Source organism: Maylandia zebra, linkage group LG3, assembly GCF_041146795.1.
Source record: "Maylandia zebra isolate NMK-2024a linkage group LG3, Mzebra_GT3a, whole genome shotgun sequence".
Classification (NCBI taxonomy): domain Eukaryota; kingdom Metazoa; phylum Chordata; class Actinopteri; order Cichliformes; family Cichlidae; genus Maylandia; species Maylandia zebra.
The window spans coordinates 52,924,830-52,950,070 of NC_135169.1; the positions used below are offsets into that span (position 1 = coordinate 52,924,830).

At 41.1% G+C, this 25,241-nt stretch overlaps 1 protein-coding gene and 1 long non-coding RNA gene across 2 annotated transcripts in view; both read left to right on the forward strand.

Moving 5' to 3' along the window:
* LOC143416584 (NACHT, LRR and PYD domains-containing protein 12-like) overlaps window positions 1–25,241 on the forward strand; it is a 294,773-nt gene that overhangs the window by 67,463 nt on the left and 202,069 nt on the right. The gene's annotated exons all lie outside the window — the stretch shown is intronic.
* On the forward strand, window positions 12,517–14,527 carry LOC143416588 (uncharacterized). Its single transcript, XR_013096981.1, has 2 exons — window positions 12,517–12,742; window positions 13,144–14,527. It is a non-coding gene; the product is annotated as an uncharacterized LOC143416588 (long non-coding RNA).

Sequence of the window (25,241 nt, forward strand, 5' to 3'; positions counted from 1 at the left end):
AAAGCACTTGTTGCAGGCTGCTGAGTTTGCATCTTTAGCTGTGAAGTACTGCCAGACTTTGACCACTTCGCCTTGGGCATTTTTAATCTGTAGCTCTGCTCTAAAAGAATGTACGTACCTGGGCCCGCCTACTATCCTTGGAAAGGTAAAATGATTGGCTAGAATCTAAAGTGTATGACATCTCAGGGGGAAAAAGAACCAAAATGTGCGCTGCTTTTCAGTCTGGTTACTATTAAATTTCGTTCTTTGAATTCTTTTGGCGGCAAAGAAAGACTGGACCCAGGGTGGTCAAAGCTCAAAAAATTATCTTTATTTTACATTCCCGGGAACGGAGACTTGAACACATGGACACACACACTCCGGTCTGAAAGCAGCAGCAGCCAGCATGGTTATTTATATATTTCCGCAGCACGTCACACACTCTAAGTTTTGATCAAAACACTCTGCTTAGTTTCACTTTCTGTCTGCACCTCCTGTGCTCTGCAAAAGCATGCAGTTTCCTGTCAGTATTTTTGGCTCAGACTCTACTCAGAGCTGGCCCTCTCTTATTAAAATACATAAAACAATATAATCAGCAAATAAGCACTAAGAATATATATTTAAATCCCAACATTACTACCGTTTATGTCAGAACTGGTGCCATAATGGCACCGAATACCGGTACCCATACCTACTGAGTGCCATAGGACACTTAACCTTTGTTTCCATATGCTGGGAACTTCCTGTTTTTTTCCAAGGAGGACTGGAAAATGTGTGAAAACCTCCCAGTCAGTTCCTCACAGCATACTTCAATCATTTCCCTCCCACAGCATCAGGACCAGGGCTTTTTCTCTCTTTGGTCCCACTAAGAGATTTCCACACAAACACCTCATCAGTGGGACTCTCAGAGCTACCAGCCCTTTGCTACAATCACAAAGCTCTTCATTGAAATCAATGATATCAAAGCTGGAATCAAATGAGTCCAAGTCTTCTGCTGATTCAGCATCACATTCATCTTTGCTCCTTGTTCTGCATCCCCACCATGGACTTCATTCCTTTCCAAGCCAGCCTTGAGTGTCCTTTATTCAGCTCATCCTCTGCTTTACTTTTACACCTGATTTTAGCTGCTTTATCTCTCTTTCAACAAGTTTCTGTGCCTCAATCTTTTTCTTCTCTCCCTCATAACAAGACAGCTTCTTCTGCCTGAGAACATGTTGGAGTGATTTACTAATCCAGGGCTGCTTATTGGGGAAAATACTTCCTGTTTTCAAAGTAATCCCCATTTTTCCCAGAAAGAAATGTAAGTAGAAATCGATGATCTAAGTGAGAACATGAGCCTTTAAAAAGTTCCAGTGGGTGCAGTCAAAGCAGTCCCTCAGTCCCAGTATAGAGTCTTTGGTCCAGACTGGAACAAGTGTGTGCCCAGTTTGAGCTCTCTTCAGTCCTGTGACCTGACAGACCCAGAGGGGCCATCACATCACATTTAGAAGCTCCCATAATGGAGCCACAACACATGTCCAACACTTAGTCTGTCTTGTTGGACCGACTGGAAGAAATGATTCAAGGACTTAGTCACAGAACAGAGTTTCAAATCTCCAAAATCCAACTGGCTGCATCAGGACATATAGTCTGAAACTCTGCACAGTTTCCTGTTTGAAGCTGCTTCCTGTTGGCTTCAGCTGTTTGGAGTTTCCATTTTCTAAACTTCTACATTCTGAACCTTCTTCGGCTCTGAACAGATGATGAAACACTGAATGATTTCAAGCTCACACTTTGTCTAATAAACTTACATCTTTCATTCTTTATACAGATTGAGTTTCTGTGGTTTGTCAAAGATCAGCTGTGATTATCTGGCAGCAGCGCTGAAGTCCAACCCCTCCCGTCTGAGAGAGCTGGACCTGTGGGGAAACAACCTGAAGGATCCAGATGTGAAGCAGCTGTCTGATCTTCAGCAGAGTCCAGACTACAGACTGGAGACTCTGCTGTAAGTAGAGTGATGGAGTGATTGGGTGGTGCTGTCAGCAGTATTGTACTAAACACAGTCAGTATGAAACAAAGATCCAGTGTTTCCTGTAAAGCTGCAGCTTCTCAGTGAAGCTGTGAGAGGAGAATGGTGACAGGCTTCAGGATTGGACACAAACACTTCCTGTTTCTGACCTTTATGGTCACCATAGTAACGGCTGACACACTCTGATCAAACGCTGTCAACAGCCAATCAGCTCTCTGAACAAAGCAGCACGCAGACCAATGACTGCATTCATTTCCAAGTTTAAAGCAGTGAAGAACACAGTCTGTAGGTGAGGAAGAATTTAGTGAGAGCAGATGTTTGGATGGAATTCCTCCAGTTAACAGCTGGTCCCAGCCAACATTTATATGTGGGGCCCATATGGTTTGGAAATGGGCTGAAAAATGGGCCCCATATAGGATTGTCCACGGGTTCCGTAATGGCCCCATGTTAAATGCCCATATAGGTGTTATATTGGTAAAATTTAGGAACTAAATGGGCCCCAACTGGGCAACATACACAAAAACCCACCCAGGCCCCATCTTTCCAGTTTTTGTGGGTACCATGTGGGCATCACATCGGCTAAAAAGTGGGTTTTAAGTGGGATTGTCCACGGGTTCCATAATGGCCCCATTTTATAAGCCCATCTTGGTGTTATATTGGTAAAATCTGGGAACTAAATGGACCCCAACTGGGCAAAGTACTCATAAACCCACCCGGGCCCCATTTTTCAAGTTCTTAGTGTGTACAACATGAGGAAAACATGAGCTAAAAAGTTGGAATGGCATTATCAGTGGGTTCTGTAGTTGCATCTTACTACCTGTTTGAATTGGCTAATTTCTGGCACTGGGTGGGTCCCATGTAGAAAAACAGCCACAAAATCAATTTAACAGACAGCCAATACGGCTTCTGTGACACAAAGACACTAAATATATTAAAGCTGACTGCAAATAGAAATCAAGAGGGGACACAAAACACATTTTGTTCACATTTATTTTGTCACATTTATTTTGTCACACAACTGTGGGTTTAAGTAACTATTCCAAGGAGTGTGAACTTAAAAAACTCGAAATATCAAACTACATTCAAATTGCTTAGAGTTGGAATCAGAATCAGAATCAGAATCAGAATACTTTATTGATCCCTGGGGGAAATTATTTTTTGTTACAGTGCTCCATTTTAAACCAACATTAAGACAAGACAGACAATACACTAACTAAGAATAGTACAATATATACATATATATACATACATACATACATAAGTCACTCATAAATAAATAGTTGGAAAAGAAACATGTGTAGTTGTAGCAGCAAACAGTGTGTTAAGTGGATGCGTTGTACAGGGAGATGGCCACAGGCAGGAATGATTTCCTGTGTCGTTCAGTGGTGCTTTTCGGTAATCTCAGTCTCTCACTGAACGAGCTCCTGTGACTGACCAACATGTCATGGAGTGGGTGGGAGGTGTTATCCAACATTGTCTTTATCTTGGACAGCATCCGCCTCTCCGACACCACCTTGAGGGAGTCCAGCTCCATCCCCACAACATTGCTGGCCTTACGGATTAGTTTATTAAGTCTGTTGGCATCTGCGACCCTCAGCCTGCTCCCCCAGCATGCAACAGCATAGAGGATCGCACTGGCCACAACAGACTCATAGAAAATCCTCAGCATTTTCTGGCAGATGTTGAAGGACCTCAGTCGCCTCAAAAAATAGAGACGACTCTGGCCCTTCCTGTAAAGTGCTGTGGTGTTTTTAGCCCAGTCCAGTTTATTGTCAATGTGTACTCCAAGGTATTTATAGTCCTCCACAATGTCAACACTGACCCCCTGAATTGAAACAGGGGTCAAGTGTTTCCTGGTCTTCCTGAAGTCCACAATCAGTTCCTTGGTCTTGGGAACTGTAGCAACATGGGAAAAAATAAGAAGGGAAACTCAGAACCTTGACTTGAATCAGCAGAGGTGTCTGTTATGTTTTTTACAGAGCCGTTAGTCTATTTTGTCCCCTAGCAGCCCTCAGTCCTCCTCTGTCTCTAGCTCCAGTGAACCATTTGGAGAGAGCTTTCTCTGCTTCTTGCAGGTTGACTTTTGCAGTCAAAGAATTCTTCTTCAGTGCCTCTGCAAATGAAGAAGAAAAATGGGTAAGCCAAAGTAAAGGTAACCGTAGCTTACTTCCTTTCGGAAAGATTTACAAAGAACAATGTTTATTTCACTTTCTTGCCTCAAATATATAAGATGGCACAATAACCAATCTCACTTACACTTTCAAACACTTTATTAAAAAAAGTGTCTCAAGTGAAATTAACTTACCATACACAACATTAAAGAGGCGCAAATCTCGGAACTTTTTCTTCCCATGTCGGCCAAGCAAGTTGTACTCCACGGCAAGCTCGGGTGATATGAGGAATTTCATCATTCTCCTTGTAGCATCATCTACGCTTGTTCCCCCTATATCTGCTACCATGGCAACCTGAGGGGAACATACAAAAAGGACAGATTAGATCATAAGTGTCAAACTCTGGCCCGCGGGCCAAATTTGGCCCCCAGCCTACTTACATTTGGCCCGCGAAGCCATACCAAATTACTATTAGAGCTGGCCTACTGGTATTATACAGCTAATATATATATATATATATATATATATATATATATATATATATTGTTTAGTATTAAGCTTTGCTTGTTCCATATTCAGTTTTTCAGCAAAATGTGTTTGAGTCCATAAGAAAAGATTCATTCCTATATCTGGAGGAATAAATAGATTTCAATAAATATTAACGTTAGCCCGCGACTTTGTTCCAGTTTTGAATTTTGGCCCACTGTGTATTTGAGTTTAACACCCCTGGATTAGATACTGGCATCTGGGTAGGATGCCTCCCTGGGGAGGCGTTTTGGGCACATCCAACCAGGAAGAGACCCAGAGGAACACCCAGGACATGCTAAAGGGACTATGTTTCTCTGCTGGCCTGGAAATGCCTTGGGATTCCGCTGGAGGAGCAGGGCCAAGAGACTGGAGAGAGCGAAGTCTGGGCCTCTCTACTTAGTACTGGATTGGGTCACAGGGGGAGCAGCCTAAGCTTAAGATAATGGACCAGGAATGGAGGATAAATGGACGCTTTACATATTACTTAATGTTAATTGTGTGGAGATAAGAAATACTACACAGCAAAATCTCCAGTGTTAAATTAACACTGGAGAGTGTCTATATGGGTCCACATCTCTGAGTGTTAAATACAACACTGTTGAGTGTTAAATTAACACTTTTGACAGTGTTATATGTTTAAAAGTAACCTAGTCAGTTTTGAAGATTAACAATGGTTAACACTGAGCAGTGCTGATTTTCTAATACTGGAAAATAACTCAAAATGTTAGAAATATTCCAGTACCGTCATGGAAAACCACCATGGTGGAAAACCAAAACAGCAAAAGTAAGAGGGAATTCATGACGATGTTTACGTGAAGCGAAATTTTCAGTGTAGTTTGGATCTTCTTTTGCTGCTGGTTCAGTCAATATTGTTTTGAGAAAGATAAAACCTGCAGCTTCAGAATCTAGCACAAAAAACACAAAGTGCCGTCGGCTGAGAAAGGCCACATCACACCAGGAAGTTCTTGTACTGTGGATTGCACAGTTTCTGGAAAAGCACAACTGGTCCAGTATACAACAAAAATTGTCTTAATTCTGTAGCTTTCCATTGTCTGTACTCCATTAGGGACCGTGGTTTTCTGGAAAACGTGCGTGGCAGACTTTGCCTACACTGTTTTAAGTGATCTGAAATGGCAGACAGAGTAGAAGTAGGAACCCGACACTGCAATGGTCCCTTAATCCACAGGGCAAGTAATTTACGTACAATACCCAAGCAAATTAAATGCATATAGTCTAAGGGAAAGGCTGAAACCATGCCAATGCCTAGCTCTTGAAGAGGTGATTTGGAGTTGTGGTGATCTTCATCTAACATTTCTTCAAACTGAGAATCTGATCTGAGACTTGAATCCATATCTGGAAAAATAACTTTCCCATCAACATAAACACCATACTGTGTACAGCGCTCACAAGAACTGTAGCCACCATGACCTTTGATGCATTTTAAATAAGCTCTAGCTGGGGTGTCACAGATAAAAGCATCTGGAAGGGGTACATTGAAGTGTTTTCCATTGAAAACAATACCAGTTTTTGTGACCTTTTTTACATCTTCTATAAAATCATGCATGTAGTCGTTCACCGACTCAGGTTTGCAGGGACCAGCATATATACCCATCATGAAAACATTTGCTTGTGGCAGTTCAACTATCTTACCTAAAATAGGCCACAGTTGCATATTAGAGCTCTTAAAGAGAGGCAAACCATCAACATTCACACGAATGGTTAATGTATCAGTTTTCAGTTCATGTTGATTTATCATTTTCAGTTCTGACAATACTGCACTTTCAAGACCAAAATGGTAGTAACTTCCCCTGCCAATCTGTTTCACTTCACAGTCTTTTAATGTACTGAGCAAAGTTCTGGGATCCTTTGGCAAATCTAGACCAAGCTCCAAAAGTATGGTTAAGAGCTCTGACAACACAGAATGAGACACATTTCGGTTTGCTGCCCATTCAGCAAGTTTCCTCTTAGCATCAGAGTCTGACTCCACATCAGGAAAGTCACAGTTTTGTTCTTCATCCGCTTCACTATCCATGTAAAAGTCATTACTATTAAAATCCAGAGGTAAATCTTCATCCAAGCTGTTACTCGAATATTCCTCTACATTGTCCTCTGCCTTGTTGATAGTCTCATCTTTATTTTCTATATCTTCAATATTTTCCACTGCTTCATCCACAATCGAATGTTTGTTCGCCACATCTTCAGTGTATTGCAAAGCCTGGTCCACGGCCTTCTCTGCAAGTTCCACAGCATCTAAGGCAAGGCTATGTAAATGCTGCTGAACTCGAACTTTAATTCTCCTTCTCCTTGTCTGTGATTTGGCAAGAAGGTAATCCATTTCACTAAAATACACAGAAGATTGTGTGCAGAATAGAAGTGTGAGCCATTTTCACACATACGGAAATTCAAAAAATTGCAGAAGATATTCTGAAGAGGAATACAGTACCTTGCAAAAGTATTCACCCCCCTTGAACTTTTCCACATTTTGTCACATTGCAGACACAAGCAGGAATCATTTTTATTGGAATTCCATGTGAAAGACCAACGCAAAGTGGTGTACACGTGAAAGTGGAATGAAAGTCATACATGATTCCAAATATTTTTTACAAATCAATAACTGCAAAGTGGGGTGTGCGTAATTATTCAGCCCCCTTTGGTCTGAGTGCAGTCAGTTGCCCATGGACATTGCCTGATGAGTGCTAATGACTAAACATAGTGCACCTGTGTGTAATCTAATGTCAGCACAAATACAGCTGCTCTGTGACGGCCTCAGAGGTTGTCTAAGAGAATATTGGGAGCAACAACACCATGAAGTCCAAAGAACACACCAGACAGGTCAGGGATGAAGTTATTGAGAAATTTAGAGCAGGTTTGGGCTACAAAAAGATTTCCCAAGCCTTGAACATCCCACGGAGCACTGTTCAAGTGATCATTCAGAAATGGAAGGAGTATGGCACAACCGTAAACCTACCAAGACAAGGCCATCCACCTAAACTCACAGGCCGAACAAGGAGGGCGCTGCAGAGAAAGAGAGAAATGCAGCTCTGGACGAGCTGCAGAGATCTACAGCTCAGGTGGGGGAATCTGTCCATAGGACAACTATTAGTCGTGCACTGCACAAAGTTGGCCTTTATGGAAGAGTGGCAAGAAGAAAGCCATTGTTAACAGAAAACCATAAGAAGTCCCGTTTGCAGTTTGCCACAAGCCATGTGGGGACACAGCAAACATGTGGAAGAAGATACTCTGGACAGATGAGACCAAAAATGGAACTTTTTGGCCAAAATGCAAAACGCTATGTGTGGCCTAAAACTAACACTGCACATCACTCTGAACACACCATCCCCACAATTGGTCTTTCACGTGGGATTCCAATAAAATTGATTCATGTTTGTGGCTGTAATGTGACAAAATGTGGGAAAGTTCAAGGGGGCCGAATACTTTTGCAAGCCACTGTATTTGGAAACATTGTTTGTAAAAAACACTTCAGCCAGAGTGGAGCTTTTCCATCAATCTACACTGTAAAATGTATAAATCAGCAAGTGATAAATTATCACTGTTGCTGGTATTTTCTCAAAGAGTTGTATGTGATAGAAATTGCTGTTTATAGTCCTTCTGTACATCTGCATGTTGCTTGCCAATTAAAATCTATAATTGTGGGGATTCATATTCATGTGATACTTATAACAACAGTTATCAAGTATACCAATTTAACTTTGCTCATGTGCTTGAAGGAAAATGGTTATTTCCATGTATTTCCCTATTCTGCCTTTAATTTTGAGGAGTTCCTTCTAGCTGTTACAGTGCTATGGGCTCAAAATGTGGTCATAAATATTTTGTACTTGTAAATCAGGATTTGTATGTGTAAAAAAGATTTTTTTTTTTGTGTGTGTGTGTGTGTGTGTGTGTGTGTGTGTGTGTGTGCATAAAAAAAGATCTGTATGTGTAAAAAGAATTTGTGTGTGTGTAAAAAAGATTTGTGTGCTGACTTAGCCAAAAAAGAACCCTGCAAGTTACAAGTATGAATTTTGACCCTATTTTTCTTCCTTTCATCTGATTGGTCAATGTCATGTCAATCACAAATGTAACAATCCAATCAGAGAACAGATGGGTTTGGCTGCCGGAGGGGCGCTTTTTTGAACTGCAGGTCTTTGAAGGGAATAAATGCCCTTTTACATGCCAACCCAGCGTTTTGCTTCACCACCACGAAGGAAAACAGTCTGTGGTCGTCCGACTTTGGTGATTTTTGTGTCACAGGTCTACGTGCATAATACACGGACTTCCACAGCCTTTTCAACAGCGCTGCGGGGGGGGAGCAGTGTTTTTGAAATGACAGCTTTCATTACAAAGCTTTCTCCGTTATGAATTAGCATACATGTTTTTATTTAACATTTGAAGAACTAGCAAAAAAAACCCCAGAAACTCTTGTAGAGGACATAAAGTTAGAGATAGAAAAGACAAGGAGCAGGTGCATCTAGTACAGGTAGAGCTGCTGCAAAAACCCACAGAGCTCAGCAGCCAGCGCTACAAATTCTGGATCCTTTGCTTTTAGTTAGCATTAGCAGCACATCCTGTGTCTGATGTGAAAGGACCTTTATGCTGCACGCTGTGACTCACAGCAATGGTCCTGGGTCAGCCCTGACTTTGTGTTAAACTAATCCTAAAGTAATAATGGTATTTCTAACCACTGATATACCACAACTTTTTCCTTTCAACAGCTGCTGAAAATTAGGGGACCGAGCTGCTATCGGATATTTATATAGCGATCCTCCAGCTTCAAACTGTATCACCCTTCAAGGACCTGCAGTTCAAAAAAGCTCCCCTCCGACAGCCAAACCCATCTGTTCTCTGATTGGATTGTTACATTTGTGATTGACATGACATTGACCAATCAGATGAAAGGAAGAAAAATAGGGTCAAAATTCATACTTTTAACGTGCAGGGTTTTTTTGGCCACACACAAATCTTTTTTACACACACAAATCTTTTTTTACACAAACATAGACTACTTAACTATGCATAGGGGGATATTTAGTGAAAGACTTCATTTTATTAAATAGTTAATTAAGCCATCAATGGGAGTTAGATTTAATACTAGTGTTTTACACAGCATTCAGCTATAGTAACATGTTCTGCATTTTCCTACATCACCATCTGATCTGAACAGCTGCACTTATTTATTAAATTAATAACTGCCTTGGACATTTTTCAGTAACCAATAACTAGATGGAACAGCACAGTATTTAAGGCTACGTCCACACGTACACCAGTATTTGAAAGCGGAGACTTTTTTGAAACTCATGCAAGGGTGGAGATTTTCAAAAACCGTTTTTGCGTTTAGGTGTGGATGAGGGAAACAGAGGAAACGCAGCATCAAAGGTCTGTGCCTTTTTTGACATCACACCATGTGCCAGGTTATTGCTTCGGTGAAAGGAATTTCTACAATGACTTAGAAAAAATACCATTACTGTTAATTTTACTCTATGCAGTGTTAATATGCTTACATACACACAGTTACTGTCCCTCCACACATAGGACTCAGTTCTGCTTCTATGCACCATCTTTGTTTACGCTTTCCCACCCAGGCTTCATGACTTCTGATTGGCCAACATTTCTACACATTAGGAATATATCGCCACCTGCTGCTTTAGCAGCAGCGTTTTGGCTTTTACGAGTGGATGGGATTTTTTTTTTTTTTTTTTTTTTTTTAGGAAAACAGAAAATGTCCGTTTTCAAAATTACCCATGTACGTGTGGACGTAGCCTAAGAGAGTGATCCAGGCAGTGTTTAGGCTGAAAAAGCTGTGTTTGCACTAATTTATTCATAAATAATCCTAATTATACATCTTGCTTCCATGTTTGTATCCTGTGTCACTAAAAATACATTTTATTTTAATTTTATACATTGATTAATGACCTGCAGAATCTCCTTATCATATTAAGTGATTCATAATTGTCACTTTATGCTTTCTACATCGCTAAAGTGATGACATCCTTGCATTACATACTTTAGGTTCATTTTCTGCAGGCAATTTTCTGACAGAGAACAGACAGATTTACACTATAACATGCAGCGTTCTATAGATGGACACATAAAGAAATGAAAAATTACATGTATGTGCTAACTTTCTAAACACTTTGTTACATTTATGATAAAGTAGATAAAACACATTTACGTCGGCCTTGGCTCATTAGTTCTTGTCTTTAAATGAACTTTGTGTGTGTTTCAGGTGCTGCACTCTCAAAGACTGAATGAACCAGCATTGCAGCCATGGGTCACTGTGAGCATCACAGGGAAGGTTGAAGCCGCCCACTGCAGCTGTAAGGCCGGAGTCGCAGAGACCTGCAGCCATGTCGCTGCTCTTCTGTTTAATGTAGAAGCAACAGTGTTGATCCGTGGCACAAGGACTGTTACAGATGAATCTGCATACTGGGTTTTGCTGGGTAATAATACCAAGATACAGCCAGAGGTTGGCCATAAGATGGACTTCTCCTCTTCAGCTGCCTAAAAAAAGACTCTTGATCAAAACATAAACAGACCATCCGTATTGAAAGGTAAAAGGAGCCATCCTCAAAAAAGAAAAATCCCTCCTGCTACTGTGGAGGAGTTGTCACTGCTATTGGATACTTTGCTGGAACACAGTAAAGCTGTGGGTTGTGGGAATGACCCATAATGTTTTATCTAGGGGTCTAGATTTATGCCTGTGGTGCACTGCCGTGTAAATAATTTGCATTTACTGAATATCTACTGACTGAGTCCCACTGTTCAAAAGTTGAATAAAGAAACAAACTAATTTTGCCTCTTTTTTTATTAAAACCACTTTATAGAACATCACATCAGTGTAGAATCCATGTCATTTAAAATGACAAAATGTTTACACAAATCATGAGTGTTTACATGATATCACCCACTACTAACATTACTTTATTTACTGTATCTTTTGAAAAAACACAGCAATTTTAACAGCACAAGACTTAAGAATATTTAACAGGAGCAGGTTTCATTCTTCCCTGGTTTTATTATCACACTGTTCACCAAACACAGCAAACCTTCACCATCTTATCCAGGAGGGTCACCTCTTCACCCTCAGAAGAAGTAATCTGATTGGCATGGTGGTATGTTTGAAGCAGGTCCCTTGTGTAGCGCTGGAACCCAGTCACGATGTTTCTCCAAAGCCCTATAGGAACCGCTCACTTTAAAAAACAACTTTATTTAAAAAGTAATTTTATGCCTGATACAAACATTTTAAAAGGCAAACCATGCACAAGTTAAACAGATAAATTTTAGTTTTGCTTAGTTTTTTAAGTATAGGAATGGTTATTATGTTTTAAAAAATCATATGTAATAATTGTCAAATAACATAAAAATAAAACAACATAATAATAAAAGCATAATTGACAGAATATATCGTAATGATAACAATAGCAACACCTCACTTAAAAGAATCAGAATCAGAAAGGGTTTTATTGCCAAATGTTGAGCAGGTTTACAACATTAGGAAATTGCTGCGGTGCTTGGTGCAAACATACTGTCATAAACGCTTAAATAGATATAAAAATAAGAATAAGAATTAAAAGTGCTAAGTAGATAGATACATGAGTGCAGGTGGTGATCAATGCCAAACATGGAATGATGCAGTTTGCCCCACCTGGGGCACACAAAAACAGCTTTTCTTTAAAAGACTATGTTAGCACATATCTAACCCATGTGAAAAACCCAAGTGGGTCCTACATGTGTTTCCCATTTTGTACCAAGTTAAGTGTTTCCCATGTTTGACCCAGCTAGGACCTACTAAAAGTGCCCACTTGGCATTGCCCACATGGGTTTAATGTGAAGAACCCAAGTAGGCCCCATACAAAAAGACCAGTTTGAGCCCATGCCCATATGGTACCCATCTAGCCCGAGCAAAAACCAGGTGGGGCCCATATATACATGTTGGCTGGGGTGTTCTGAAGGCAGGACTGTGATGCAGTTTTCTGCCTCGCCACTAGAGGGCGCGGCCGTTTTGTGAGTAATGTTTTGACTGGGATGGAAAATGGTGTTCATGAAGGCAGTGTGAATCACAAGTTATGCTCGGGAGCAGTTTATGTGGGTTCAGTGAGAGTGTGCGTCCATAAGACTGGTGAGTTACAGGATATTTCTTGTGTAAGAAGGATAGAAGGATAGCCTGTATGTTTTCTTGCTCTGGACGTCCTCTACATTTTGTATAAGCTAAGTTATCGCTAAGCTAAGCTAAGCGGGCTAAGCTAAGCTAAGTTCGCCTAGGCAAAACTGAGTTCAGTTTGAGTTGGTGATTTGTTATGTGTATTTGCCTTCTTTAGTTGGCATCATAAGTGAGTGGGGCACAAAAGTTAAGTGATGGGAAGATGTTTATTTTCTTTGTTGCCAAATATGGTTCAGACTATAAGTAAAAGCCGCCAGCTTAGTATTAGGGCCTATAAGACAAGTATATATGTTATATGGTGATTATTGTTGTCTATAATTTGATTGTAATTTGTGTTCTATTTTCCATTCTGTTTGTAGAACCACACCCACGCTAAATCTGCCATTAAAGAGCTGAACGATCAGCCCCTGTCCTCATTATTTTGTGGAGGGTCATAGTGGCACTTGACCTGTGCACACCCTGCGATCACCACCGTAGAAATGAACCTCATATCAGAAATCATCATAACAGCTGGAACCTTCCATCTGGATTGTTGGGCTTGTTGTTGGGGTTCCTACAGAGCTCAGAGTGGACACACCAAGGTTCTTCTAATGAATGAAAGTCCAAACTCAAACTAGGAGGGAAAAACATTTTCATCAACTTCAATAAAAATCCAAAGATTAGAAAAAGTGAAGCAACAATGAGTCCTAGTACAGTCCCAGCACTGAAGTCCCTGCTGCTCTTTATACTGGATGTGCTGCATCACTGACTGACAGCTGATGAAGAGTCTCTGGAAACACTCGTTTATCTCCTCTGCTCTTCCTTCTTCTCTCTGCAGGTGGAGCTGATGATGGTAAACAGGACGGTGTGTGTGCTGAGAGAGGAGGAGCTGTGTCCTGATGATCCAGAGAGGTTGAAGCAGCAGCAGCTTGTGTGTAGAGATGCTCTGACTGGGCCATGTTACTGGGAGGTGGAGAGGAGAGCTTCATCCAGCAGTGACTGACAGAGGAATGAGAAGAAGTGCAGATGACTGTCAGTGCTGCAGAGTGAACTGCTCTGAGAACAGCTCCACTGTCAGACACAATGTAGAGTCCAGCATCATCCCTGTGTGTCCCTCTGGATCTGACAGAGGATCATCAGTGTATCTGGACTGCTCTGCTGCTGCTCTGTCCTTCTACAGTCTCTGCACAGTCTCTGTCTGACTCTGGCTTCAGACCCTCCTGGATCAAACTCACCTGGAAAGACTTTCAAACATCACTCAATAGATTTGAATACAGAATATATTTGATATATACTGTAGATGTACTGTAGAGTTGCAGTTTGTCACTTGTAAATACAGTCTGTGAGCAGCTGTGAGCTGAAAGATCTTTCTAGAAACAGGAAATGTTTTCACTCTTCTGTTGCTTTTTCATATATTTCCACAACATTAATATTGATCCCACCTGTCTCACCTGTTTCATGCTTTTATACATAATAACAGGACACGTGTGATCTGAGCGCTGCAGTGGTTGCTGTGCTGCACGTCTTCATTTAGATAACAGAGACATCTAGTGGTTCAGAGGGAGAACTGCAGGAGGTGGAGCTGTGTTTTAGCATGGAAAACTTTTTATCTTTTAGGCGCAGATACAAATATGACAAGTATCAGTGTGAGATACAAAAGGTCACATCAGTCAGCAGAGGGAACAGTGATCACACAGCAATGTAAGAATAGAAACATAACAGTGAATCTGGACATGTATACAGATGGAAGCAAACAAACAGGATGTAACACTACATTAAAGCCACAAATGTGAAGAAAACAAAGCCAAAGGAAAATATATTTGATCTCAGGGCCCTGTTTCAGGAAGCCGGTTTAGTGGAAAAACTGAGTAAGTATACCCTGAGTTAACGAAAACTCTGGGTTTTCGGTTTCACAAAGCGAGTTCAGCTGAAGCCTGAGTGAGTCACTATGACGACACACGCCGTGAAGCTAACCTGCCCCCTAGCAGGGCCCTGTTTCAGGAAGCCGGTTTAGTGGAAAAACTGAGTAAGTATACCCTGAGTTAACGAAAACTCTGGGTTTTCGGTTTCACAAAGCGAGTTCAGCTGCAGCCTGAGTGAGTCACTATGACGACACACGCCGTGAAGCTAACCTGCCCCCTAGCAGGTTTACTACAACTAACCCTGACTGTCTCCGCCTCTTTGTCAGAAACCTGACAGTAGGAAGTGTCGGACATGGCGTGCCACTTCCTTGAAGAGCCAGTAGATCGTGAAGCCCAAATTCTCCGCAGAGCTCTCCGCCGGGAGAGAGTGATTCGAGCGCGTCTGGACATCTTATCATTACCTGATGATTTTCTGTGCGAACGTTACCGTTTCTCAGCACAATCAATAAGTTATTTGAATAACATCCTCAGGCCATATATTACGCATGTGACACATCGCGGACATGCTCTCAGTTCCGTACATATTATTTGTATTGCACTTCGGTTTCTTGCAAACGGGAGCTTTCTGTATAATATTGGTGACGCTGAGCACGTTTCCAAGGCTACCGTCTGTCGGGCAGTCAGGAATGTTACAGTTGCACTGAAACGTCTCCTGTACTCGTTTGTGGTGTTCCCCGGTCATAGACCCACAAGATTCATCAAAGAGGGATGCCACAAAATTGCAGGTATCAGGATGACCAAAACTTAATTTATGATGTGGTGATACTTGAACTACTACTTAAATTTTACATTTATTTTCACGGTTCCCAGGCGTGATTGGCTGTATAGATGGCACTCACATTCCAATTATTGCTCCTTCAGTAAATGAAGGAGACTATGTGAACAGGAAGTCTTTCCACAGCATTAATGTACAGGTACATAGTTCCCTGTAGCATTTCAAACTAACAAATTATTTCATTATAGTAATGGATGCTAATTTGTGTTCTCTGCACTGTGAAGATCATATGTGATGCTGCCAACATTATCACAAATGTGGAAGCCAAGTGGCCAGGCTCTGTCCATGACTCACAAATATTCCGTGAATGTACACTGAGCACAAAATTTGGACATGGTGAGTTGAAAATACTTTAAAATATATAAAGACCAATTGCTTCAGGGACATTTGAACTGAAGTGTATCCTTCTGTCTTAGGAGAGTTCACTGGCTACTTGCTTGGTGATAGGGGGTATCCATGTTTACCCTATTTGCTTACCCCTTACCCTGACCCTGAACCGGGCCCACAGCAGCGATATAATCTGGCTAATTGCAGGACAAGAGCCAGAATTGAAATGACTATCGGAATGCTTAAGGCCCGGTTCCAGTGCCTGCAAAGACTCAGGGTCACCCCAGAAAGGGCATGTGACATTATTGTGGCATGTGTGATTCTTCACAACATTGCCACAATTAGAGGAGAACACTGTCCTTCTGAACCAAACATCAGCAGTGATCCAAACCATGAACATCCTGACCCTCCCACGGACATACAAGATGGAAGAGCAGTCAGAGACACCATATGTCACAATCATTTCTTTTGACCCATCACCTCAACATGTTGAAAGAAGAATAAACAGATTTTTTGTTCAACTGGCTTTATTGGTCACCTGTGTTTCCTGTACACAAAGTATTAAAAGATGTAAACCTCATAAAGTGTCTCTGTTGCTTCCTCCTCTGTAACAGCTGTCAATGTTTCTTCATTATTTTCCTGTAGTAAAGAAATAAACAACATTGCTGTTCTACTGTAAACTCATCTAATCTGTGGAGTATTACTCACAACTGCATGTTGGTCTGGCTCAACAGGAGGCTGCACCAGATGCAGTACACCATCACCATCAACTGATAGAATATGAGGTTTATACAGGTCACTTATAACTTACAAGGGACCAAATGGCAATTAACAAACATACCAATCACCTTACACTTCATTGTCATTATGCTCTCAAAGACAACCAAGACTGAGGGAAGGCAAAATCAGTAGGAAAATAACTTCACTACAAAATAATCCATTATGGTAAAGAGTTTATCAAATGAATGAGTAGCACTGCAAAGGTGACTGTGAAGAAAGGATGTATGCACATCATGTATTATTTTGAATTTACCCCCTATGTAGGCACTTGTGTCTTGCGGGGTTATTGACTCAGAGGATGTCCCCGCAGAGATGCCTTCGGCCACAGGGCGCCCACTGTTTTGGCTGAGGGCCAACTGCTCAGCCTCTGTGAGTGGTGGTGGTGGAGGACCCCCACCTGTTTTTCGGGCCTCCGCTTTTTTTCTGTTGGCTATAACGGGCCACATTTGAGCATACAGAGTAAGCAAATATGTACTTGTAATGTGCTCAGATAATTTCAATAAGTGCTTACAGAAAGAAAATTAATGTAGCCTCTAACTGCAATTGATTTACATCGGACAAACAGACCAAGCACTATGGCTCATAATACAATTACACCTTACCTGTTTGGACTATATTTTTATATTTCATTTTTACTTGCTGCCAGGAACGTTTGGGGCCTGTTGGGTTGCACCTGCGCTCACATCACATCACAAAATAAAATGTATAAAATAACAAATAAAATAACATATGATAAAATAACGTGTTAAATGGGTGGAAATCCCTAGATCAATGTTTATATTAACACTCACGCATTGACTCTGTCGGCTATGTTTTGCCATGCATGCTCACTTTCTTTTGCAGCTGTCGCTGTGTTACTTTTTTCCGCGGAATTTGCATGTTATCGGCATATGCTGCCATCAGAATTTCGGCCTCAAGCGCTGTAAAATACATTGACCGCGCCTTCTTTCCCTCCGTCTCCATGGTGACTCGCTTAATCTGTGCTCCGCTTATCAGGGCTTTATGTATCCTCGTCCGCGCGCTTCACTTGGGGTTAAAGCAACTCCGCCTTGATTGAACTAATTGTTATCAGCCTTTCTGGAACGGAATATTCCGAGTTGGACAGTTCGGGGTTACTCAACCGTGAGTGTCGTTTTTCACTCTGAGTTTTCCAAACCGGCTTCCTGAAACAGGGCCCTGGTTTACTACAACTAACCCTGACTGTCTCCGCCCCTTTGTCGGAAACCTGACAGTAGGAAGTGTCGGACATGGCGTGTCCCTTCCTTGAAGAGCCAGTAGATCGTGAAGCCCAAATTCTCCGCAGAGCTCTCCGCCGGGAGAGAGTGATTAGAGCGCGTTTGGACATTTTATCATTTCCTGATGATTTCCCGTGCGAACGTTACCGTTTCTCAGCACAATCTATAATTTATTTGGATAACATCCTCAGGCCATATATTACGCATGTGACACATCGCGGACATGCTCTCAGTTCATTACATATTATTTGTATTGCACTCCGTTTTTTTGCAAACGGGAGCTTTCTGTATAATATTGGTGACGCTGAGCACGTTTCCAAGGCTACCGTCTGTCGGGCAGTCAGGAATGTTACAGTTGCACTGAAACGTCTCCTGCACTCGTTTGTGGTGTTCCCCGGTCATAGACCCACAAGATTCATCAAAGAGGGATGCCACAAAATTGCAGGTATCAGGATGACCAAAACTTAATTTATGGTGTGGTGATACTTGGCCTACTAAAAATATTACATTTATTTTCACGGTTCCCAGGCGTGATTGGCTGTATAGATGGCACTCACATTCCAGTCATTGCTCCTTTAGTAAATGAAGGAGACTATGTGAACAGGAAGTCTTTCCACAGCATTAATGTACAGGTACATAGTTCCCTGTAGCATTTCAAACTAACAGATTATTTCATCATAGTAATGGATGCTAATTTGTGTTCTCTGCACTGTGAAGATCATATGTGATGCTGCCAACATTATCACAAATGTGGAAGCCAAGCAGCCAGGCTCTGTCCATGACACACAAATATTCCGTGAATGTACACTGAGCACAAAATTTGGACATGGTGAGTTGAGAATACTTTAAAATATATAAAGACCAATTGCTTCAGGGACATTTGAACTGAAGTGTATCCTTCTGTCTTAGGAGAGTTCACTGGCTACTTGCTTGGTGATAGGGGGTATCCATGTTTACCCTATTTGCTTGCCCCTTACCCTGACCCTGAACCGGGCCCACAGCAGCGATATAATCTGGCTAATTGCAGGACAAGAGCCAGAGTTGAAATGACTATCGGAATGCTTAAGGCCCGGTTCCAGTGCCTGCAAAGACTCAGGGTCACCCCAGAAAGGGCATGTGACATTATTGTGGCATGTGTGATTCTTCACAACATTGCCACAATTAGAGGAGAACACTGTCCTTCTGAACCAAACATCAGCAGTGATCCAAACCATGAACATCCTGACCCTCCCACGGACATACAAGATGGAAGAGCAGTCAGAGACACCATATGTCACAATCATTTCTTTTGACCCATCACCTCAACATGTTGAAAGAAGAATAAACAGATTTTTTGTTCAACTGGCTTTATTGGTCGCCTGTGTTTCCTGTACACAAAGTATTAAAAGATGTAAACCTCATAAAGTGTCTCTGTTGCTTCCTCCTCTGTAACAGCTGTCAATGTTTCTTCATTATTTTCCTGTAGTAAAGAAATAGACAACATTGCTGTTCTACTGTAAACTCATATAATCTGTGGAGTATTACTCACAACTGCATGTTGGTCTGGCTCAACAGGAGGCTGCACCAGATGCAGTACACCACCACCATCAACTGATAGAATATGAGGTTTATACAGGTCACTTATAACTTACAAGGGACCAAATGGCAATTAACAAACATACCAATCAGCTTACACTTCATTGTCATTATGCTCTCAAAGACAACCAAGACTGAGGGAAGGCAAAATCAGTAGGAAAATAACTTCACTACAAAATAATCCATTATGGTGAAGAGTTTATCAAATGAATGAGTAGCACTGCGAAGGTGACTGTGAAGAAAGGATGTATGCACATCATGTATTATTTTGAATTTACCCCTTATGTAGGCACTTGTGTCTTGCGGGGTTATTGCCTCAGAGGATGTCCCCACAGAGATGCCTTCAGCCACAGGGCGCCCACTGTTTTGGCTGAGGGCCAACTGCTCAGCCTCTGTGAGTGGCGGTGGTGGAGGACCCCCACCTGTTTTTCGGGCCTCTGCTTTTTTTCTAGTGGCCATAACGGGGTCACATTTGAGCATACAGAGTAAGCAAATATGTACTTGTAATGTGCTCAGATAATTTCAATAAGTGCTTACAGAAAGGAAATTAATGTAGCCTCTAACTGCAATTGATTTACATCGGACAAACAGACCAAGCACTATGGCTCATAATACAATTACACCTTACCTGTTTGGACTATATTTTTATATTTCATTTTTACTTGCTGCCAGGCACGTTTGGGGCCTGTTGGGTTGCACCTGCGCTCACATCACATCACAAAATAAAATGTATAAAATAACAAATAAAATAACATATGATAAAATAACGTGTTAAATGGGTGGAAATCCCTAGATCAATGTTTAAATTAACACTCACGCATTGACTCTGTCGGCTATGTTTTGCCATGCATGCTTTTGCAGCTGTGGCTGTGTTACTTTTTTCCGCGGAATTTGCATGTTATCGGCATATGCTGCCATCAGAATTTCGGCCTCAAGCGCTGTAAAATACATTGACCACGCCTTCTTTCCCTCCGTCTCCATGGTGACTCGCTTAATCTGTGCTCCGCTTATCAGGGCTTTATGTATCCTCGTCCGCGCGCTTCACTTGGGGTTAAAGCAACTCCGCGTTGACTGAACTAATTGTTATCAGCCTTTCTGAAACCAAATATTCCGAGTTGGACAGTTCGGGGTTACTCAACCCTGCGTATCGTTTTTCACTCTGAGTTTTCTAAACCGGCTTCCTGAAACAGGGCCCAGGAATCCAAATCAGATGCTTTAGAGCAGGGGTCGGCCACCCAGGAGGAGCAGAGACCTGAGGCAGCCGCCGATCCGAGTGACAGGTGAACTGAACTTCAGGTAAGAAGTTATGACCTGCAGTCTATTTGGGACAGATATAAACCAAGTTTAGGTGGAGTTTATTTTCGTTGTACTGACTTTTTACAGTCAGTTACAATAACTCCCACTCGGAGACCTGTGTCTCTGAGTGGGAGACCAGAGATCACATTAACATGTGTGTCCCTGTATTAACAAACATGACATATTGGCCCAGTTTATTTTTCTTATCATTGTTGTGAGGAGACCATGAATAGCATTTGTATTTTCTGTTGTACAGTTCATTTGCTGTTATGGATAAAAAGTCTTTTTTGTTTCAAAGTAGCTGATAACTATTCGCTGACAGCTGCCAACATCTACGCACAAATATAATCCTATGAAGTTGTTCTATATAGTGTGTAATTTATTGCTAATGCAATCATATGGCACATTGACTTCTGAGGAAATTTTAGATGCACTCATCATCAGAAAGGTTGCCGACCTAAACCAGGGGGTTTAGAGCATCATAGAGTTTTTGTGGTTTGTTTTCTTTAAGTCATTTCACAGATTTTCTCTATAATTTCAATTCCTTGAATAAAACAACAAACTTAGGGGATGATTTTGTAATCCGACTTTATGTATGAAAGATTTGACTAAACATAAAACAATCTTCCAACTCAGTCGTCATTCTTATCTTGTGAAATCAAACCAAATGTTCTGTTGTCTCTAAATCAGGGATTGATGAAATCTTTGGTTGCATCCATTTATGAACATGTTCTCATTCATATTAAATCGTAGTCTAAGTCCTTCTTTAGAGGGATAAATGTCATTCATTATCTTCAAATGTGTTTCTGTTGTTTTGGGGGGAAGTTTGAAGTCCATTGTTCAAAGTCTGTTAATGAAACTTTATGAAGTTTATGTAGGATGTTTTTCCTATTTTGTATTTGTTTGAATTATGATGTATTTTTGACTCTTTCTGCCATGATGCCAGGTCTCTCTTGAAAACCACATTTTTTTTTTTTTTTTAATTCATATTTTTATTAAGGTTTCAAAAGCAGGCATTCACAGTATGTACATCATGTAAGCATTCTTCATACTTAGGTTATCTGCCTTAAATACTGAAATAGTATTTTAATTTACAAACAACATTTTTAATCTCAATTAAATTTTCACCTGGAGAAATAAAGATGATAATAATAATTTTGTCTTCAGGGAATCATTTCTCTGTAAAACAGCTTCTTCTGAAACTCTTGTTACATTTCTTGTTTATTGTTTGCTGGTTGTAGAAAAATGTCATCGTCTCTGTGTGAACTTAAACTCTACATGTGGTGTCAGCTATAAACGAGCTCTAGAGTCTAATAACGATGCTTTTATTATTGTCTGGTATCCAACCTAACCCTGGGCCTCTGGCTGAATGTGAAACACCAGCAGATGTTAAAAACTGTCTGGGTTACACGTGCATCACGTCGTGTGCTTCCTAACATGGATATGATTGGAATCTGGGCCTGTTCAAGCGGTGCTGGTATCATTGTTGTTTCTGAGACTTTCCAAATCTTTACTGGATAAAAACGTAGCAACTGATGGATTTAACATTTAGCTCTCAGACTGTCCCAGAAAAGGCGGAGGTCTGGAAGTTTATGTGAAGCTCTGTCTTGCTGCTCAAGTCTTGTTCTCTCCATCTGCACCTCAACCATTTGAAATCTTGGCCTTAACTATTGATCTGTTTGGAAATCAGACTGTTGTTGGCTGCTATCAGCCTCCACCTGCTTCCCCCAGCACATCACCGTCTCTGGTTCAACTTTTATCTGAGCTGCATTTTAATGACGTCTTTCAGATGGATGATTTTCATTGGGACTGGCTTTCTTCTGTGTCTGATGATTTTAAGGCACGCTGCTTGTTTTTAAAACTGACTCAAATTATTTAAAGCCTCACACGCCTTGATCCTAAACACCCAGATAAATCTGCTCTTATTGACCTTTTTTAACTAATATGCTGCGTAAGTTTTCCACATCTGCAGTTTTTGCCAACGACCTGAGTGATCACTGCATAGTTGGTGCTGTGAGAAACACTCTCACGCTCCGAGCCCGCATCAGTTTGAACTGGGGTCGTATTAAACAGGCTGACAATGTCAGTTTGGGAACATTTACAGGAGAGTTGTGTCTACTTTGTGGACAGACACGCCCCTTTTTGCCAGGTCAGGGTGAAAGGTCGGGATAGGCCTGGTTTGGTTCAGTACCGGCCGATCTCCTACATGAGAGAAACCAGGCCTGGGCAGGAAGTCTGGCTCTGATGCTGATTGGCTACGTTTTCATTAGCTGTGTAATCGGATTACTGCCTCCATCATCAAGATGTAACTATTTTTTACTTTAACGACTGACAGTCCAAACGACCGTAGGAGGTTTTGGCAAACTATAAAGTGTCTCTGCCAGCTGTGACTCCTCAGAGCTTCCTCCTCACTTAAATATCGACTCCACTCCTGTGTCAGACAAAACTGAAATGTTGCTTTAACAAACACTTTGTTGCTTCTTGCTCTTTGTTCAGCACAGTATCTGATGGTAAACCTCTTGCACACAACTCTGCTCGTAGTTCCTGCTTACTGATACCTTTTCCTTCACACCTGTCACAGTAGAAGAGGTTTGTAAGGCTTTGAATAGCCCCAACACCAGAAACTCGTCCTCACAATCGTTCTCCTTCCTTCTTGCACTTGGCTGCAAATATCATAGCTGAGCCAGTGTCTTATATTTTTAATCTTTCTCTACAACAGAAGGCTTTACCACAGATGTGGAAGTGTGCCTCTGTACTCCCCCACTGAAAGCTGGTGATTCTTCAACAGTTAGTAATTACAGGCCAATTTCCAAACTCTGTGTCTTATCTAAGGTTCTTCAAAGGCTGGTAAATAATCAACTTCAAAGTTATCTGGATGAAAATATGATTTTATCTCCCTTCCAGTCTGGTTTTAGGAAACTGCACAGTACTGGAACTGCTTCGATAAAAGTTCTCAAAGACATCTATGAAGCGCTGGATGCAAAGAACTACTGTGCAGCTCTTTTTTTGATCTATCAAAGCCTTTGACACTGTTGACCACAACAAAAAATCTTCTGGCACAACTTCACCTACTTCCAGGTTGCGTGGAGAGGATGAGGATCTAACAGCACAGGAACTCCAGCAACACTCAGCAGCAGCTGCTCCCAGTCCCTTGGTTTATGAGCTGAGCTGCTGACCACAGCATTTTATGTCATGGATTACTGGAAATAGGCCTTTCAGACCGAGCAGCTGGCTGCTTATCTAATGTTCTTTTGGACATCAGCAGTGCGTTCAGCTCAATGGTCTCTCTTCCAGCTTTTTAAATGTCACTAAACGAGTGCACAGGGTTCTGCCCTGGGCTACTTATGTCAACGGTGTGGCACAAAATCTAGATGCATCTGTTCATTTTATACCATCAACATAGTTTTCAAACCATTACAGCAGCTGTTGATAGTATTCAGTCTCAGCTGGCTCAGACTGGCTTTAAATGTAGAAAAAACAAAGTCATGTTGTTCACAAACAGAAAGAGGGTCCGGCTTTATTTCCTTCTCCTGTATCTGCTCAAAGTATTTCTATTGAAACTGTGGCCTCGTACACATACCTCGGTATTGTGGTTGATGACAGTCGTTCCTATAAGCCACACATTGAACATCTAATAAAGACACTGAGGCTGAAGTTGGGCTTCTCTTCCAGGAACAGATCATGTTTCACAGGAAAAGCTTGTTGCTGCCACCTTTTTTTTACCTGCCCTGGATTACAGTGACATGATTTATATGAATGACTCTGCTCGCTCTCTTCATCTGTTGGATTTTGTCCATCATGGAGCATTAAGATTTATAACTGTCTGTAAACCTTTAACACACCACTGTACTCTGTGTTCTCTGGTTAACTGGTCCTCATTGGTCTTACACAGGATGGTCCATTAGTATCATTTTCTCTATAAATCTGTTTCTGGTTTACTGCCTCCTATTTATCAGAGTACATGTTAGGCAAACAGTTTAGTCACAGCCTGCAGTCTCAGGACATCATTACATTCACTGTTCCATCAGTTCATGCAGAGCTTGGGAAGAAGGCGTTCTCCTTTTCTGCTCCGTCTTCATGGAAAACATAACCGAAGGATTTAAGGCTCTCAGTTGATTTCACTTGCAGACTTCAAAAGACGTACACATGTTTTTGTGAAACCATCTCTGGGAACTTGTTCTCGTTTTTAATATGACTGAGTACATACTGAAAAAAATTGGAGTGACATTTACTTAAAAAAAGCTAGGCAACTTTTTCCACACAGAAAGTGCTTGTAATCTTTACTCGGGCTATTTCTAAGTAATATTTACTTACTAGAACCATCTATTTTTTATGTGAAATACACAAGTAAATTGCGCTGGCAATACTCATCTATATATTGTAACTTTTACTCAGAATACCATTGCATCCAATTACAAAACCCAAGTGAACATTGCTGATATTTCTTTGTGTTTCTTACTCATCTTTTCTTTGATATATTCTATGTAATTATTAAGTAATATTTATTATGAATGTACTAGTTAATATTAATCGAATTGAATAAATATTCTTATTATTCTATTAAATAA